This window comes from Prenolepis imparis, unplaced genomic scaffold (assembly GCF_030444845.1).
Source record: "Prenolepis imparis isolate NDT839.2.m4 unplaced genomic scaffold, iyPreImpa1.0 SCAF_2, whole genome shotgun sequence".
In the NCBI taxonomy this organism is placed as follows: Eukaryota; Metazoa; Arthropoda; class Insecta; order Hymenoptera; family Formicidae; genus Prenolepis; species Prenolepis imparis.
The window spans coordinates 20,813,960-20,835,761 of record NW_028141160.1 but is presented as its reverse complement, the minus strand read 5'-3'; the positions used below and the strand labels follow the sequence as shown (position 1 = coordinate 20,835,761).

The 21,802-nt window shown below is 31.5% G+C and overlaps 1 protein-coding gene across 3 annotated transcripts in view; it reads right to left on the bottom strand.

The window, feature by feature from the left end:
• LOC145932590 (opioid-binding protein/cell adhesion molecule) overlaps nucleotides 1-21,802 on the bottom strand; it is a 264,950-nt gene that overhangs the window by 99,217 nt on the left and 143,931 nt on the right. For 2 of the 3 annotated variants that reach the window (XM_083031634.1, XM_083031636.1), the window contains exon 1: nucleotides 10,242-10,541. The exons of the other annotated variant lie outside the window; for it this stretch is intronic. The gene's annotated coding sequence lies outside the window, so the exon portion shown is untranslated. Of the gene's footprint in view, nucleotides 1-10,241; nucleotides 10,542-21,802 lie in introns of those variants that run through there. 3 annotated transcript variants of the gene reach the window in all.

Below are 21,802 nucleotides of genomic sequence, written 5' to 3'. Positions count from 1 at the left end.
ACGTGTTGAAAAAATACAAACAGTTTCAGCATTTTTGCCTCTGCCGTCAACTAAATTAAATATTTACTATGGTGACAATTTTGAAAAGCACAATCTAGGTCAGTCCTACTATCTTTTGTGCGCACCAATATTAAAATTATTTTGAAACAATATACTTGACTTAATCTGTCATTATTTAATTTATAAATGTTATTTAAAATCTTATATAAAACGTTATAAATATTATTTATTATTAATTGTGTGGCTTAAAATTAAAAACAATTTTAATTTACTTGCCGACAAGTTGAATTTTTTCTTTAGCCTATTATTTCTTTCGTTTATCAAATGACTCTTACGTTCAATTGTTTGTTTTGAAGCGACGATTATTTACGTTAATCCGATTTTATTTTCCATCTAATCTCGTTCACCCGATGTTACTGTACATTGAAAGAAGATACTCGGCTATTTCGTAAGCTCGACTGGTCATCACCGAAAATCCTGCTGGCAAATAAACCGATTCAGCGTTACAGTCAGTTTCTTTCTAGTTTTATATCTTGATTAATTCTATGTTTCTGTTTTATGAATTGGGATCTGACATAAATTCTGTACATCTTTCAAAAAGACTGATTAAATTTTTCTCACAAAAGAAATTGCATGGAAATCAATGATTTTTCGTAAAAAGTACATCTAAATTTATAAGAGAGAATTCTCTCAAATTTAATCTCTGTTATTAAGATAAATAATATTTATAATTTTAGAAGAGAAAATAGATTCCAGATTGCTTAATATTGGCTTCGTTTAATTAATAAATATTTGTATAAATCGATTCTCTACGCAAAAATAATTATATTTTAGTATAATTAACTTCTTAACATTATTAATAAAAGTCATTTTTTAATAAATAATCCTTTATAATTCCTGATATATAAATTTCTTTAAAATAAATAAATTAGTATTTTAAATTTAGTATATTATGAATATAAACTTTTCACAAGATATTACAATAATTTATTTTAAGTTAACAAATAAACAAACAGTGTGATATTTTTATTGTACGTGTCTATCTAGGATGTGTTTCAAGGTTTTATATTGATTTTCAAGAAGAGATTTTCCAATAGACTATAGAGATTACAAAATGAGACATACTGGGGGCAGTGGAGAATATTGACAATGACATTATCTCGAAATTAAATCGTTCTAAGCCAGATATAGATACACTTTTATCGATATGCCGTTTCGTTATCGCGCTTGTGGCATGAATTGTCTGCCTATAGAGAATGCGATTCTCTTTCACTGCAGCCGCTATTTATGATAATCACATGGTCTCTCTTAATACGGATCGCTGGTAGGGGATGAAGTTGTAATTTTGCGTGTGTGTATGTACATACGTGGTCTTTAGGGCTTTTGTGCTCTCACACAAATAGATGTAATAGATGGGTCAAATTGATAAGTCCCATTTGCATGCCTAATGTATGTATGTGTCGTCATCAACGAGATTTGTAAGCGATAGCAACGTGGTTATTTTCCTTTATCCTTTTTAATCGAAATATTATATTTATTGATGTACATATGTACATTTAAATATAGAATTGTATAATTTCGCATGACGACGAGCTCAAAATTATTAAGAATATCGAAATCAAAACGAAATTTAGCGACTATAAATGGGATAAATAAAATATGCGATAAGTTTTGCAATAAAATATCGAGTCTATATGTATATTTCTCGCCGTGTTAATACTACATTCATATACCATAGAACCAATTCGATATTGTGTATTGAATTTCTTTACATTTTAAATAATACACGCGCGTTCGGTTTATAATCTGTTATGTAATAAAAATAAAAATATCGCAAATATTACAGAAGCAGATAAACCGCTCGAAATAAAATTGTTTTCCTGATATATCAAACTATATTTTTTTTACGCGGTGATGCCCACTATTATTGAAAATATAGATTAGGTGATGCAAATCCTTTCGTTTGTAAAGCGATCTACCAGGTTCGTGCTGATCTGATTCTATGTTTAATTGAAAATGGAAAAAAACTGTTTAGGCAATCGTGAAAAATTCCATTTCTTAAGTTAGCAGCTTTTTATTTTTCAATATATATATATTTATGACATTCGATAAGTAATCGAGTTAGAAAAATTGTTTCTTCAAACTTCAAACATTTGCAATAAATTATGTAAATATAATTTATCATTATTAGTTTTATGTGAATTTATTCTAATAAATCAAACGTTAAAAATATAATATTTACCGATGGATTTTCCTGAAATAAACGAAAAGGACGAAAAATAGGAACTCCATCGTAGTTTCATTTCAATTTGGTCACTGAAAAAACTCGAAAAACAAAAAGAGCGGCTATCATCAATAAGATCCGGTTAGATAAGAATACCGAAATCCTGGTCAGTTCCCGAAATGTCCCGAGGACACTTTCATTGCATCGAAGGCGATGCAAGGACCGCGTGCAAGAAACGATCTCGGTTATTTCGCGCGCGACAGAAAGCTGTGGGAGAGCTCAGGAGGAAATGGAATATTCCACTTGGTGGGATATTGGACAAACGAGAAGCCGTTCGGTGAGAATGATGGCGAGATGTCCGTTGGAAACTTGACTGCAATGCCTTCGGTGCAATAGTTACAGACGCGCATATGGTGGGTGGACAAGTTGGGACCTCGGCTTATTGTTAGACTTTCCACCGAGGATACGGGATGGCTGACAGCTGACTCGAAAATGACAGTTTGCGAGTAAATTGACATGGATAAACGTAGGAAAGTTTAGCGCCATATCGATTGTAACGGCGGAAAGCGTAAACTTTAAACCAATAATTTTGCTAAAAAATTTTTTTATCGATAAATCAATATTTCTCCAATAAATTTTTCATCCTTGATTTTTATTATACACATCGCCTCTCAACGATATATAGTCTGATATCGTGTTTTATATTCTTTCTCTTCGTGTGTCATTCGCGCAAATATATTCTCTGTGTTAAAAAAGGTACGTGTTAAATGCCAACAAAAATTATAATGCGCGATTAACGAATTACTGCTATTTCATGCAGCACGCGGATTTCATTTCTATGCAACTTCCCTGGTAATTAGATTTGCAGAGATATTGCTGCGAAATTTTGCACGTTAATCATATTAACAGATACGGTACCGGATTAAAATTCATCTTGAGCAACAGCTGGAACAGTAAAAAGTTGCCGACAGGGCCAAGAAGGGCCTCGCGAAACGGAGGAAATGGAATATTCTATTTCGTGGGATAAATGAGCACAGGATCTTTCATGAAAGACAATATAACTAGTAAATGGCATTTGCATGTGCTCCATAAATGTAAGTTGGTTGTGAAAACGAACGTAAAAGTTTCAGTTTTGCATACAATCGCGATAATATCGAAGAAAGTGCTAGATCACTGTATGCTCGGGATATTAGAAACGAGCGTCGATAAAAGTTTTGCGTAGAAATTCATATTTCATCTTTTTCGGTATTTATTCATTTCGAATTAAAAATTTGTAGATTTAGTTTTATACGCGAGTCTTTTATGACATATACGATGTAGAACTCTAACGTTATTCCAACACTCGAAAAAAATGCTCATGACGCGTTTACAGTTAATAAAATTTATTTTTAGAAAATAAATATAATGTTCTAAAATTTTTCTATTTTTTATTTCTATGTGATTTAATTAAAAAATTATCTCCACCACGACTCGTTTTACGATAAAATTGCGCGATAGTACAATAGACACTCTAGTTTTATAATTAAATCTTTAGAGCGATCGCGAGTTTTTCTGTGGACTCAAAAATTACACAATTGTCTTAAAGACATTTTCAAAAGTATTTCAGGAGTAATAAAAGAAGCAGTCGAAAATGGAATATGAAACGGCGGAAAAGAGAATGAGATCCGATAGAATATTCTACTTCGTGAGTAAACGAAACGCTTTAAGGGCGCTTAAGATGGTGTAAGGATTGCAACACGCGTTGCATAACGTTGCACGCTGCGCTTAATTGTGCCGCTATTGTGGCTGCGGCGCGCTTCCGAAAATGGCGCGAATAGAATGAAGTTTCGCTCGTCATGGCTTTACCACTCTATGAGGCGAGCTGATTTTCATCCGAAGGAATATCGCGAGACACCGAAGATTAAGTTTCGGATTCCGCAAGGGAGAAATTTTCAGCAACGTTTCACACAATTTTGCAGTCCGAATTTGCTGCAAGTTCTATTAATAATCCATGCGTTACCAAGTATGCAAGTTTTTATATTATAAAGGGAGCAAATATAGGGAAGCGAAATTTCTTTACGTAAATAAATGTATCTACATATTTTCTTATGATTTAATTTTATATATAATTGAGAGATAAAATATTCTCAGATTATTTTCAGTAATTATTTAATGAGGTAGTCAAGAAGAGAGAAAGAGAGTGATAATTAAAAAAATAAAATTTTTCGTTGGAAAATCTCCGTTGAAAGAGTCATTCGGAATGAAATCTAGATTTCCTGCTAGAATAAATGTTTTGTTTAAGATCGAATCTCTTGTGTATTTTACAAAGAATAACTACTAACAAAAGTCCAATAGCAAATATTTGTTCGAAGTATTGCGATGGTTTGTGTAACGGATAACGACGGACATGTAGATAATGGGTGCTCGCAGAATCGATGTTACTGTGAATACGTTGTCAGCTCTATTTCCGTCTCTTTTATTCAATTCTTCCGTTTTACATAGTATACAGTTTTACAGAATTGTATACTTGATGCGAAAAACACATGTCGTTATAATAAAAAGAATGTCATTCGTACAGATCTTTCTTTTTTTTGTTTTGTAGAGACGCATGAAAACATTCGTAATACGGAATATATATTTTTACATCGGATCTCGGATTCGTCCGTAATCGCACATTAATGCATCTTTGAGATTACAGGGGAGCATTATCGCGACGACGGTATCGACAATTTACAAAAGAGACCGTCGCCATTATACGTTCTGCAGAATGCCTGCGCAACGCGGTATAATACATATGAACGCTATTAAACGCTTCCTCCCGAAAACGTACTCCGGTTGCATTAAATTCGCCACGGTTCGAAATGCATTCGCCTCGTTCGCAGCATCCGCCGCTTCAATCCAGTCCCTTTGTCTTAAGGTAAAACGCGTACATAGGCATGCTGCGTTCCGTGTTCGCGTAATAGCGCGGAATAACGCCGCCGGGCGAGAGATGGCTCTTAACGACTTTGGATGATGCTAGACGACGAGAGAATGGATAGAGAATATTTCGCGAACGGTGCTTGCAAATCGCGACCGTTTCGCAAATGGTCGAGGCCGATTCGAAGGGAAGAAAAAAAAAAAAGAGCGAAGGAGGGATCTTTCTCTCTCAACCATTTTCGATCCGCAAATGTCGAAATGTCGAGAGAGAGACTGTGCGGGCTCCCGACCGCGCCCGGCTTTTTACGAGTTTTCCCATCCTATGTAACTCGCATTTCTTTCCGAAATGGGGTTTTGGGATAAGGCAAAGCCCTCCGATTCGCCGCTAGGTTTTATTCAAATTCTCGTCGCCCTTAAGCACCAGCTGCGCGCTCTTTCTCCTTCATCCCTTTCCGCGCTCCATCTCAGCGCTCGGCTGATTCGGAGGAAAAAAGTTACGCCAAGATCTGCGGAATCGCGTGACCGTGCACTGTTTTGCCGTTACGGGATCGAGTATTCGAAGCTTTTCATCGGGAATGGTGATAAAGTTCCTTCTATCCCTCCTAATGGAAGAACCAAAGAGAGATCTTTGTGAAATGCGTGGCCGGAAATAAAGGATTAAACGATGGAAAGATTTAGAAAGATTTATACTTTTTTTTTCAATAATTCGTACATTTTCGAGCTCTTAAATATTTACTCCGATTTATCTCTTATATTTATCTCGTATAATTAAATAATTTATCTTTAATGTTTATGCAAAAAGATATCGCATATTATATATCGGAATAATACAGAAATTTACATATGATATACGTAATGATTATACGATTATACGTAATATAAATAATTAAAGCTGTCAATAAATAATAAATAAATTCATACTATTGATTATTATAAGGACATATTGTTTGATATTTGTATATGAGTAAATAATTTATAATTAACAAGTATTGTTAACTCTTTCTCTCTCTCTTTTCCATTACTTGTTTATATAATATGTATATATTCGACAGAAAAAATATATACATATAAGAAAATAAAAAAACAAATTTGAGTTTTCTTTTTTTCATTTCTCACACAATGTAGAAATATTCTATGAAAAAAAATAAACATTTTTCGATGTTTTTTAAGATGAATTAAGAATAATAAAAGTTGAATAATTTCATGATAAAAAGTATTTTACTTTTTATTGTAGTATGCTAATAAAATTATATTCACATTTTTGTTGAATTGTTTAATTACTCTTAGTATTAAATTTATAATTAAGATGTGCCACGATACTTTGATAATATATCCCGGAGACGTACAGCTTTCGAGGATTAAAGGTATTCATTGATAATTAATGAAAAGACAAGAGCAGCGTTCACCACAAAAGTTGGGAGAATTTTACCTCTTCTTCGCTCCACAGTTTATAGAATAGAAATCTGGTCACGTATAGGGTGTCAGACCGACGTTATTAAATTGAACGAGTAGGCTGGCGCGAATATTTTCTGGTGGTTTCTCTTTATGCAGTTGAATAAGAAAAGTGCCGCGTAGCGGACATTTTCCTGCGGATCAACTCTTTCATAAAATGTCTCTAACTGTCTGTTTTGGTCTTAACTTCACACAAGCTTTTTTAAATCTATATTATTACTATTTATTTTATTAATCGACAGTCAGACGAGTAAAAATTTATAACAAACATATGGACCTGCGTAATTCTTTGATTAATTTAGATTTAAATAAATATATATTAAGAGAAATTAAAATAACCACTAATATTATAGCATTAAAAATTAATTATATATTTATATCATATATATAAATAAATAATATAAGTTTCTGTAATAATGCTACATTCTTAGTCTTCTCTTTTTGTGATAATATTTTTAACACTTTATTTTTCATGCATTTATGCGCACCTACGTGACACATAATGCTAAATGTTTTTTAAACGCAATCAGATAACCATAAATCGCCGTGTCATGAAAATTGAGTTTCTGGAGGAAGTAAGTTCTTTTTAATGTCTTATTCATGACTAATATCCTACGATTGTATGTAAGCTAATTTAATTTGTAGTTGAAGCACGTTTCTAAGAAGATTTGAAATTTTTTTCACGTTTATTATTCAATAAAATTATTTTAAAAAAATAAACAAAAGACTGCAACTTTGTATTTATGTTTATATTTAATGGTACAAAGAATTTTAGATTTTACAGCTTATTTTTTTTATATTTAAAATTGATTTTTCTTTTAACAAAATATTTTAATTATAAATATTAAATAATTTTCTATATTTCTTTTAAATTATAAATCTATTAAAAGAGACAAAGAAAGGGAGAAAAGTAATGTTTCTTTTAAAATTAAATAGAAAAATATAATTAATTATATTCATATTTGTTTGCTGCTTTAAAGCTAATTTTCAAGGAAATCTCCTTAATAGTTATTATTTGAAATTAATTGGTTTTATCTCAATATTTTAAGGAAACATCAACTTCAGATTGGCCAAATAATTTATAAATAAAAAAAATTTATCAAAATATTTTTATCACGAATCGCAAGTCTTGTATAATATAAATTTAAAATTTATTCTCTAACTTGTCGATGTAAATATTGACCCGTGACAACGCATATATTTCTTAGAAAAAATTTAATAACTTTTCAAAATATGAATATATGTATTCAATTTGTTTATTTTCAAATGTTTTATCATTTCTTTGCACAGCATTTTAATTATCGCGAATGAAGTGACCATTTCACTATAGTTTCATCGTTTTCGGTAGCTGACTATAAAGTTCGTGTTAGCACGTAATTGCGGTGTCGTAACAAGTCTAACGAAGTACATGGCAAGCAAAATAAATACAAACCAGCACACACAGGAAGTTGCGCTGTGCTTTAACTAATTACGGATAGGAAATTAATCCTTTAAAAGCTTCTCTAGTCCTTTTAGAGCCTAGATGTCTTCGCGCAGTTTTCTTACTAAGTTTACTAATTGTAATTTAATATATTTTAATTTATCGTGAAATTGTTATTTACTTATTTACGTTTCGCGCGAATAAGTATTATATATATAGTTGTATATAAATACTAATATTATTATAAATAATTTTAAAGAGAGAGAGAGAGAGAGAGAGAGGGGGGGAGAGCAACAAAAAATATTATGTTAATTAAAAATATATCATATATAAACATTCATTGTGCAATTTTTATTTTCCATTTATGAGAAAATGTTCAAAGTATTCAGTGAAAATTTACAGAGTTCTCTTCTAATGATTTATTTTCTTGTATATATATATATATGATAAGCAAAAAGTATATATTAATAAACAAAAATTATTTGCAATATCAGATTAGTATCAATAAAAATGTGTCAATAGAAGATAATTTAAAAAAATCTTAAATTAATGAAAAATTTTAATTACTGTATTAATACGATTTCTAACAGAAATGACATAAACTTTGCATATTAAATTCAGAGAGTTTCACGTTTATTTCCTGGTAAATAACAGTTGTACAACACAAATGTTGATAGGAATATTCAGATTTGTTAGTTGCGAGGTTGGTGGAAATAAACTTCCTTGAGAAGCGGTGAATTTATTTAGAATTATACCGAGCGCAGTAGTTACACCGCGTTGGTGGTCAGACGTATTTCACAGCAGGCAGTAGTTGCCGTTACCGCAATTCATACACTAGGAAATCGAGTGAACCGATTAGAATCTAAATATGGTCGACACCCACGGCGACACAATACAGCAAGCAAAGCTCAATACTGTGCGATCTTTATCTAAATTACGAATTTTGATGATATTTCCTGCGATGTAGAGCCATTTCAATTTACGATACCGAAACTAAATTTACAACGGGGTTTAAAACAGTCGCATTGCTGAATAAATCATATACATATATATATATTTTTTATATTATACACATATTTGTATAATAAAATAAAATTTTCATTATTTTTTTTTCAGTAATTGTTAAGTTTCACAAAATATATTTATTTCCGTTTATTTCTGTTGTAATCTATTTCGTTGGATTTACCGATCTTAATCTGCCATTGAATTAATCGACCATTGAAAACTCATTAGCTTTATTTTATTAATAGAAAAACAGAGAATTTATATATGCTTGGAGAGAGAAAGAAAGAATTAATATCGTGCATTAAAAAATAAAACATTATTAATATTTGATTATTGTAAATTGATAGTGAAGCTCTATTTTCGTTTTGTATCATCGCAATTCTCGTATTTCATAATTTCTATCTGGCCGGTAATAGCAATGTTATATTATATAAATATATAGATTGTGTGTCACGCGCAACGCGCGACATACACGTATACATATTAAAAGCATTATATACGGTAACAGCAAACAATACATATTCTGTTGTGTTATAGTAAACCATATTTGATAAAAGTATTATACACGGCGTTAATAGCAATGCAAAAATTGTCGTAAAAAATCGTTTATAAAGAAAAAAAAATTGGATTTTATATGTCCAATTTATATAGTGCAAAGTGATTGCAAAATTTTTGCTAAATTAATTTCCCTTTAAAATATAATAAAATCAGATAAAATTATTTTCTTTTTCTCACATCTTGAGAGATTTAAAAATTATATTTGTTTTCTTGTAAAATTGTATTAAAATATTAGTAAATAAAAAAGTAGAGTCAAATTAATTTTTAGTATTAATAAATACCTTAATTTTATTAAGCAAAGAAATTTTATTCCATACTTTTAAATATTTACGTACAATGTTATTCTTTTATTTCTCGTACTCTCTCTCTCTCTCTTTCTTTCAGAATAGTATAAACAGAATATTAATTTAATTATAATAGAAACTATATTAAGTATATTCCAATTTCATAGTTTTTACAACTAGCTAAGAATGGAGTTAATTTAATTTTCGGCGCGATTGACAAAGTTAGACGTGTTTAGTAATGTTTTAAATAGATTTGTGTTAAAAATTTTAATAGCTTCTGAATTTACAAAACAAAATATATATAGGAGAGAATTATATAACATTCTTATTTTTTAACAATATATGTATATGTCCTGCGTAATTTACGAAGAAATTATATACGAAAACTATAATTAGTACTTACTTTGATACATAGTATTTAACTGCAAACTGGACTGTCAACTATATTCAGTTCTTATCTATGACACCGTACGAGTAAAAAAACATTCGTTCAGTACGTATCGCGACATTATCCGCTCGTTACGTTCGTTTCGTCGCGCAAGCGGATATCCTGTTATCGCATATACGAAACGCCGATCCTCGTCGATAATTGGCGCGCGCAAAATGTGTACACCTACGTCATCGTTTTACGGTCCACAGGCGGCCCCGAACCCGCGCGTTTCAGCTTCCGCCGACGACTGAGGATCTCTCTTGAGTACGGCGCCTGCGCCCCTTTGTACCCACTAAACGCTACGGCCCTGCCGCGCGCATCACGCTTTCGTGAATCCGGAGACCGATGGTTACAGTGGGGCCAATCAGGAATACCGTGATATATGGGGGTAAACATGTAAGGTAGTACGAAGTATTTTGAAAGATCGACCCAACACAGTTGTTAAAAAAATGATTTATATAATTATATACAGCGTTTGGATGACAATTGTGATTCTATATGCAATTGCTTTAACAATTGATTAATAAAAAATAATGATAAAATTAATCATTGATCAAGTAATCATCGTTAAGATTAAAATCGTAATAAAATTGTGTGATGTCGATTAGAAGAAATTATCAGATTTATCCTATTTATCACAAATGTATCACTACACTGAGAGGATTTTCTCTTAGAATTTACCCTGAAAATCATGGTAATCGTGGGACAATATGGTATGGAAAGAATTTTATGAGAATTTCTCTGATTAATATTTATCACAATAAAAATTATATCTATCACAATAAAATATCAAATATGTTTGATTAATTTTATTAAACTGCATAGTAAAATTTATCAAATATATTTTATATTTTATTGTGATAAATATTAATCAGAGAAATTCTATTAAAATTCTTTTTATACCATATTGTCCTACGATTACCATGATTTTCAGAGTAAATTCTAAGAGAAAATTCTCTGTGTATGTATTCTATTAAGTAGAATATATATATTCTTCATAATAGATTATATACTATTATAAAATAATGTCCACGAAAGTTTTCATATCCATAAATCTATTTTCAACGAGGCTTGAATGCAATATAGTGATTCCATGTTTGTGGTTTATTATAAAACTAGTTCGCGGTCAATTGACGTGTCAGGAGTGATCGGTCATCTGTGATTTTCGAATTAATGTATGAAAGCGAAGCTACTATAATGTTACGCCGTTTGCATATTTGTTGGGAAATAAATTTTCGAAACTGCGTGCTCTGTAGACGCGGCATTTCATCAGGATATTCGTTCCATTAAACACGGGCGAGGGCGTTATAATTATGACGGGTGAATAAATAAGGCCCGTTAAGCAACTGGCGTGTAAACTGTAAACGCGCGACGCGACGACGCGACGTGGCGAAACAAAGTGTTGCGCAAAATAAAATGCAGTCAGTGCGAAACTTGTCGAAGCTCTTGACCATTGTTTGAGATTAAAATAAAGCCGCGACTCGTTCCTCGCTAACGAACCGTCCGCGCTTAATTGGCAACGAGCCGAGCTTCGTTGCCTTCGCGAGAGAATTCCGCGAGTAAAGATAATACGCGAATTTTCTGTCTCCTTTGTCTCTTCTTTGAAAGGTGCAAGAATTGAGAAAGTTCCAGTTTATCATTCAGGTTCTATATATTTTACTTATATATGCAATATGCAAAGGACTTATTATAAAAAAAAAGAAAAAGTCAAATACAATGTAATAGTATTCTTAAAATAATTCTTGTCTCTCTCTATTCTTGAATCTAATTTCAAGAGTATTAGATTTTTAATTATAAAGTATTTAAAATATATTATATAAAAAAATAATTAAAATTTTCTGTATGATAAAAGTGGCCGAAATTTGATTAATTGATCTTCAGTAATGTTTTGTTCACTGGTTTTTGCGGAAATCACATTCATATCTTCGATTTTTCACATGTGAACGATCTGCGTCGCGTAAGTAAGGCTCGAGCGAAAAAATCATGCATGAAAATTCGAGTTGCCGTGGCAGGAAGCGAGATTAGATAAAGGAAGTGAGATTAGATAAAGGAAAACGCGAAAGGAGAGATGAAAAAAGCGCACAAGAGAATACTCTCTTCCGTAACAGATTGGCAGTGGAACTGGCGGGTCAGCATTTTCTCCTGCAGGTGCGGAGCTGGGAGGCTTCAGATTAAAAGGTTCGGAGCCCGCTCGGCCGTAATAAGAGTCAGCATCTTTTTCTGGGCAATATTTCACGTCATTACACACCATTTCACCGCAATTAAGATTTGAAAATTTCGGCCGCTCGCGGTTTATCGAAGACGTCGTCGACACCCCTTTTTCTCGGCCTCGTCGTATCCGCTAGGAACATGACTCGATTCGTTGGTTAATTATTCATCGCCCTGATTGTTTTGATAACGTTTAATAACGATACGTCCTATCATGGAACTGACATGCAATTATTATATTATAATTACAAATTATTTATTTTGCAATTTAATATTTGTGAAAAAGACAATAGCTTTGCAGGTAAAACATTAGTTAACGATTATTACAAATGGTTATAATTAGTAGTCGTAGAATCATTAAAAGGAAATAGCTATACATATATTAGTTTTATTGGAGCAATCAATGTCTCATTTATTTTGGAACTCTTCAATAATTCACTTAATCTTAGCGTGAGTAATATCATAAATTATTGTAAATTGTAAAACATTGAAAGTTGCAATAAGTTACAATAATTAAACATACAATTAAAGATTAATTGAAGATTAGAAAATATACATTAATTTTGCTTTTATTGATTTGCAAACAGATATTTATACTGCATTTCTTGCATTGAATCTTTTTAATTTAAGTTTTAATTTTTTCGATTTTTTGGGGAGCCAAACTTGTTAGAACTTTTATTGAGCATTATCTAGCCAAGTGTCTAGCAATGTTTAATGAGATTTTTAATTTTATATTAAAAGTACGATCCTTGGTAAGAATTATAAGTGTGAAATCGAGATTGCGAAAAAACGCGATATATAAACGCGATATTTGCAACACACTGAAAACCGACATTGCAGTGTTACTTAGCTTTCCCTTCAGGATAAATCTTCCAGGTACTGAGTACTGAGCCCTCCCATCACCGTCAAAGTGTATCCATTCCAGGGAGGGTTATATTATACAAAATTTTGAAATATAATATATAATTTGTAATATAATATGTATTTTATAATTATGAGATTATATTTATACCGCATAAGTGAATAAATATACCAGTTAAAATTGAAGATAAATATTCGCGGAGATTCGAAAATATAATTAGATTCGCTGACTGTTTACATGACAGATTTTGATCAAATAAATCCCCGCGATAAACAACAGTAAGCAAGAAATGAGTGTTAAACACTGATTGTGAGTAAAGTAAATTAATTTATTGTTGTTATGTAAAACATTTAACGCAGTAGAGATTAAATTTATGTGAAATGTTCTGTTTCTTGAACTTTAAATTATCAATCAAACAATTGATTTATTACTGCTTTTTATTATTTTCATGCATTTAATTTAATTATAGTTTAATCCTGTAATTTGTGTCTTATTATACGATCTCAATTTGAATGATAAATTACATTTAGATACAGATTTAGATACAGCAAAATAAAATATCAAACAAAATATATTTGATAATAATAAGTTACTGTTTATATATATATATATAGTATATATATATATATATATACTATATATATATATATATACTATATATGTATATATGTATATGCATGTCTGTATAAAAATTGAGAGAGAAGCAAAAATATCTTTCTTTTTACATTTATTTATATACAACTCCTCACCTTTACGTAATAAATACATGCAAATAGAATGCCAGAGCGGGAGCGACGTTTATATCCGCAATGCAGAAATTTCAATTTCGCTTGGAAGGAAACCCCGCGCGCGGCGGATGAAGGCAAAGATAGCGCGACGAAAGTGCGAACATAACAACATGTAAATCCTATGAAAAAGCGAGGAATAGGGGATACACACGTACAAAACTTGGGAGAGAGGGCGACTATTACGTGAGCGACAAATGCGACGAAAGTTGAGAAACGCCCCCTCGTACTCTACGAGAAAACGTGTCTCCCTATCTTTTTCCTATTTATCGAAGTCGCACTCTTTGACGTTATCGTGTCGATCGCAAAGCCGACAAACGTCGACGAAAGTAATGTTCTTCAAATTCCGTCAGCTTTTCTGCCTAGCGATTTTTGTGAACTTCAACTGCGAACGTCGAAAGTACGTCGAAGATCTGGGTCGTTGCGCATTGTCGAAATCGAAGATTCGACTTCGATATCTCGCGTTGCCTCTATGTACTTCCGGAAGAGCTCGGTGTAATCTTGTATCATACCTTGAATATATCCGTATTGGGAGAGAAGCCCCGCATTGCTCTCTCTCTTCGTGAGATTATTCGTGCGATCGTCTAGTAGCGATTTCTGCAGCTGCAGCTGTCTTCGATATACAGGTATATCGCGCATCGAATTTTGTGTTTTATTTTGATATTTATTTTTTACAAATATTAACACTGTAGAGTTAGTCACATGTCAGTCTTACAATTAGCTAACAGGTTTATAGATATATTTTTGCATATTTTATAAAAGAACGGAAAATGTTAATATTTCATAAAACAGAATAAATTTGAGTTATTCATTTTTCTTATTCCATAAATATGCTCATTTACATAACAACTCATCAAAACGTACAAAATGAATGTATAATTATACTCATTTTTTGTTTTTTATTAATTAAATTAATTAAATTATGCATGTATGTATGTATACTGGTGTGTTATCATAACATCTCTTTGTAAACAATACATTCATATAAAATCATAAATAACTCTATATTATATTTTTAATTTCTTGAAATTGAAAACTATTAAAATTGTTTTTTTATATCTTTAAAATTGCACTTTTAAAATTACCTTCAAAATCGTATTTCATAAACTCTTTCCTCAAGTAATAGATGTCGTTCAATTGTACTGTTGTCATTTATAAATCATCACTCTCGGAAACACCTGTTCCCGGAAAATCGCGCTTAGAGCGTTCTAATCGGATTCTCGACGATTCTTGCCTTCCGGTTACAGAGTCAGGGATAATCGCCTTTGCAGTCTCCGGCGAGGGCAGCATTAGTTTATAGTGTTTATTCCTTTCCTTCTTCCCTTCGTTTCTGCCCCACGCTGCGAAAGCTACAACGCGTGAATCGATTACAGTTTACATGACGAATACATCCGCGATCGCGTTACGCGATTTGCGAAATTACGTTAATTCTAATTGCTAGACTGGAATCGTCCGTCTGTCTGTAGCAGATTTGCAAGCTTCGCCTGCGATCTCCTTCTTCCTTCTCTGTTTTGGATTAAGAATACCGGCGCATTTCCCCACTCCTTGCATCGAAGAGATCATGAGAATTCGTAATCAGATTAATCTCGTTTCATCAAGACGTGAGTTGATTTATTTCTGTTAGTTTGCTACAGAAAAATTTGATTACGAAAAATTTCATCCGTATCTCTATTGTTGTCGCGCGCGGATGAGAGACAATTTGGTTTTTCGAATCGATTATATTATGGTTGATTTGTCCTCGGTACTATTTCCTGATGGTACAGTCTTTTTTAACTCACGCGACAGACTTTTGCAACAATTTTTGTTAGCTTGCAACTGTTCAACGAATAACAGTCCCGTGAGAGATGAAAAAAAATTTCATTTATTTTCTCTATTGTCACGCTGTTACGAGTGAGACGGATATTTGCATCTACGATTGCATCAATTTAAATTTGCCGAGTTCGCTGACACAGCGCAATTTTCGTTCTTTCTTTTTCATTTGCGACAATTTATTTGTTATTGATTTTTTACGCGTTTATCATGCATAATAAAAGAGAATTCTTATAATTATGTTATTTTTTATTATCTTATAATCTAGATCTCATCTGTAATAAAGATATGTAATAAAGATAATTTGTTATGTGGATGAGCATATTTATAGAATAATCAAGAAAAAATAAATAATTTTCGACTTTTCTTCTGTTTCGTGGAGACTAAACATTTTCCGTTCTTTTAATTAAATGAGCATCATCTCATTATACCGTAACGCCGACAAACATTCAAGGGATTTTCTCGTTAGAGCGCAGAGCTGCAGTCTGGTGAAAGATTGCCGAATCGGATCCTTGATTCATAAACGACGATTCATTAAGCGTGCATTCCTTTGATCCGACTCTTACAGCGAATTTGTTCAAAGATAGCGCCAAGGTGAAGAATGCGGGTGAATAATAAAATTACGTTAGAAATGAGGTGTCTCGGAAGGTCCCGTATTGGAAACTTGGAGAAAATTTCACTAACGACAAAGGAAGCTTGGATAAAGAACGGTTTTCGGTCACGGTAATCCGAGTTTCAGAAGCGCAAATGAAATAGCGGCTTCCTTTATCACTTGCAAATAATTAAACAAAATTGAATAAAAAATATCTTTCAAAAAAAGATAAAAACAAGTACACATAAAAAGGTATAAATTTGTATGTAATAAATAAAAGTTAAAAAAAAATAAATTAAGATCTACTCGCTTATATATATTTAATTTTACCATAAAATAAACAGCGGAATTGATTAAAAGTAGAAATTGCGTTAATCTGTAATATATAAATATAAAATCCATTAGCAGCGTTCCTTAAGATAATTAACATTTCAAAATATTATTATTGTATACATCATATTTGTTTGTCTGTATGATTACAAGGACAATTTTTATTGTTTTGATGAAAACCAGAAATCGCAACATCTGTAGTACAAGTTTTTCCGAAAATTCAGTTTTTTAGATTCACTCGGGTTTTCACAGGTTGAGTTGGGAACGAAACTGTCAAGCAAGCGCCGGAACGACGATATGTTCGCGGTTTCGATTTATACAATTGTAACGTGGTCATGCAAGTTAATCAACTTCGGTCGTGGACATCTGACCGTCTAGTAAAAACGTTTACCCGGAATATAGAAAGCTTTTTCGTGGTGAGGACGCGTCGGAAGAACACTACGCGAATAGGAAGCAAGAAAACAGAATTGGCTAACGAATGGACGGGCGGATCCGAACACGAATTCGTGGATTGACCGTGAAAGTTTCTGCGGGCTTATTCGACGCGAAATTTCTGAAGGCTACGTTAGTTTCTAAAGTTTTCCGCAGGGACCAAGTTTTCGTTGTATAGCGAAATGAAAGCCTCATCGAGCGAAAATATATAAAACCGAGAGTGAGTAGCACTTTTTCTCCGGGCACGAATCACATTTGTTAAGGATATCGATTATACGACTCTTTTTAAAATTGTCAAAGAAAAGGTTGTCATGTGATTATACAAATTATACGAGATTATAAATAATCTTTGTATTTTTTGTTAATTTTGCAAGGTGGCAAATTTTCAATTTTTTAAATTGATTCTTCAAAATCTTTAATAACTATATTTTCTGCCTCTTTTTAATAAAAAATATTTAAATAAAATTTTTAATTCTACGCGCAAATAAAATTTAAATTTTACATGTCAAACTAAAGAGCCCTATTTCATGTAGAATTAAAGAAAATCAAGAATTTTTTAAAAGAAAAATAGTAAAGTCAAAGAATACTTTACTTCTGCATATTTCGCGTTGCTAATATTGACGGAATAAAATAAAATAATTCTCACTGAGAAGCGATCCAAACGAGAGGCTTTTTGAAGTATTTGGTGATGTCAAATACGTGTCCGATAAACGGTTTATACTATGGAGATGAGAGAAACTTGACGAGCGTACTATACGAAAGTACTATAAAGAACAATACGATCCCATAAACGAGCCCCGCAACGTTTACTCGAAAGTCATACGAGATCGCGCCTTATATCCACCAACTTTTTTCCCGCTGGGGATATACAACGTATCTTCGCCAGTATCTCACACGTAGACACTACACATCAAATGATATGCGACATCCGGATACGTAAATGCTTTGCACGAGATCTGCATTCAGGTTGCGGGAAGAAAATTGGATGGTGACATCATTTTGTACAGATTCTTCGCGGCTCAATTTTATCTTGGATTTATCACGAGAAACAAGTGCACATGAAGTTTTGTATATTTTTATAAGTTTTCAACATTAATATTTCCGTGAAATAGACATATTAAATATATATGAGATTATTATATAAGAAATCAAAAGTTAAGCTTCATATTGTGCAGAATAAATTATATCATTGGGATGTATGTATGTGACAATATTGTATTGTTTTCTGGCGAAGATAGAGAAAAATTAGGAAGAAATTAAATAATGTAACAAGATTTATTTTATAAATTCGTTTTTTCTAAAGTAAAACCAGTTTTTCATATAAATATTTTTTATTACCTAAATCGATTTTCTTTACATAAAAATATTAAAAGAAGCCTCAATAGTTTGCGAGACAGTTTATATTTTATTTTGACATATTATGACATAAAACATAAAATATTTTCTAATATATTAATTACTATTAATACGTATTTACACTATGCTCGAGAGAGTTTAACATAAAATAAATAATATAATAAAACATAAATAATATAATATAAAATAAATAATACTAAAATAATAAAATAATTAATCAAGGAAAATCTAAATAAATGCAATCAGTTTTTTTTCCTGCGAAGGAAGCTTAGAACTAATTACTCGCACAATCATTCGAGTCATTTTCTGAGACAAAACGCGGAACGATCGCTGCATTTGTAGATTTGTTTTGCGCTGCGGAGAACGAAACATGGAGATCCGTTGTTTATCAGCCATTTCGCGACAAATACCGCAAGCAGACAGCGACGGTTTTCGCGTGCGCTCACGTATACGTGGAAAAATAGCTATGCAGCCGAAATAAAAACTAAAGGCGCACATGTGACACGGCATAGCTAAAACATAGCTGTGCGCGCAGTGTTTGATGTCGCCAAGAGCGGTTCGCGGCGGGATGTAAATCGCTAAGAAATTCCGATCTTAGGTAGATAACTTAGGTAGAAGACGGAGGAAGAAGACGCGGAAGAGGGTGGGTGAGTACAAGCTTATGTAGGGCGCCGGCGGCATCACGAGAGAGCGCATTATGTGTCACGTGTAAAGAGCTCCAGCAGGAAGGATATAAGATGCCGAAACGTTTGAAGCGCCTTGAGTATATAAGGATTACTGTAAAAACGTAGGCTAGTAATGGCTAGGTCAATGACGATATACATATTTGTTATTCCTAAACAAACCACGTAGATATAAGCTTATGTAAAATCGATATCACTTAATTTTTATTAAAGACACGGACAGACTTAAGCGAATTCATAATGCGAGAGTGTAGAATAAATGAGTTGAATATTTTAGGAGTTTCGTAACAAATACTTTCGTACCGTATAAATTTCTCATAAGTACAGACAAGTAAATGTTAAGCAAGTAAGAATTGGTTGAATAAAAATAAATGGAGTCACATTTGATATAAAAGGAGCTATAAAATGATTGTAATTGAATCATTATATACATTACTCAAATATAATAGTTCATTAATGATAAATTTAATCAATAACATTGACGACAAAAATAGTAGAGAACAGCGAAAATGAATATAAAAAATAAATCAGAATGCAAGAGCAAAATTATAAAAACGCAAGAAATGAAGAATGAGATTTCATATATATATATATATATATATATATATATATATATATATATATGTATATATATAAGTGAAAAAAATCAATAGAGAGAACACATAAATCAAGAGGTAAAAAGATAATGAGATTAATGAGAGAGACGAGTAAAAGATTAAATATGATTAGAAATAAGATAAGCATGAGAGAGACGTAAAACTGCAAGAATATCAGAGATAAAAGAAAATGAAAAAGAGCTGAATAATTAGTTATAAAATGAACCAAAAGATAAGAATGAAATAAACTATTTTAAGATTATACGAGAAAGCATTTAAAGTGATAATGAATTCAATATAGTGAGACAAACATCTAATATAATTTGAATAATTAAAAACAATGCAGATAAAGTGAAAAAATACGATTTACAACAAGATATCAGATATTTTTGACATTCGCGTTGTGTGTTATATTCGTAGCATCGAAAGAGAGAGGCTGTCATCGCGAGGGTTAGCAGTTAGCAGTTTGACAGTTAGTCCAAAAAGTAAAATAAAATAATAATGTTTTAAATAATATGTTATTATACTTTAAACTTGATTAATATTTTGGCGGAAAAAAGGCAAAAATACTTGCGAGAATCGACTTAATGTCTTTTTTAGAAAAAGATTAGAATAACAAAAGCGCGCGTTACGCCATTCCTCGATTTTAAATAAAAAAGAATAATATTTTTATATAAAGTTTGTTTAAACTTGGTTAATATTTTTTTATAGAAATCAGATGATTAAAGCATTACATTGCTAATTAAATTTAAACAAAAATATGTTATAAAAATTAATATAATAAATTGGCCGACTTTAAAAAACATCATAATATAATAATGTTATAAATAATATGTTATAATGCCTTATCTGCGATTAATATTTTTTGACAGAAATCAAATGATAGCTGTTATAAATATTAATCGAATTTAAGGAATTATAATACATTATTTAAAACATATTATTATTTTAAATGTTATAACATATTCTTATTTTAAGAATTAATTAGCAATTTTACGTTTTAATCAGCTGCTTTCTGTAACAAAAATATTAATCGAGGATAAAATATTACAACATATTATTTACAACATATTGCTATTTTAATTATTATAACATATTATTATTTTAAAATTTAATTAGCTCGCTATATTAATATTTTTTAATTAATTTATTTAATTATAAAATAACATATTTATTAAGTTAAAAATAGAAGTGAGACATAAATCCAAATTAACAATTAAGGTTCCGTAGCAATTTTTAAGGACAATAAATATTTCCTTTATTAGAGTCATAAATATATTTTGTCCGATACTTTTCGATAATCTTAATATAATTCGAATTGCGAATGCGCAGTAGAAATGAGTATCGACATCTATTACCGCGATATATGTATATAGTTACGCATAATATTAAAAATTAAAATTTTAAGCAGCGGATCCCATAATGCGCAGATTCATTTTACGTTTATTAGACCAAAAAGATAGTACGCTGGTATGGTGATGGTACCATCATAATGTGCAGGCAATGTACTGATGAAATATATGAAAGATTAATTTTTGGCTTGTTTAAAAATATTAAAAATTAAAATTTTTTACCCGCAAACCCCATACGGCGCGGATTCATTTTACGTATATTAGACCAAAAAGGTAGTACGCTGGTATGCTGATGGTACCAAAATAATCTGCAAACAATACACTATTGAAACTTATATACGATTAATTTTTGGCTCGTTTTAAAATATAGAAAACTAAAATTTTTAAGTCGCGGATCCCATACGGCGCTCAATTATATTACGTATATTAAATAAAAAAGTTAGTAGGCTGGTATGTTAATGGTATCAACATAATGTGCAGACAATGTACAGTTAAAATTTATGAAAAATTAATTTTTGGCTCGTTTTAA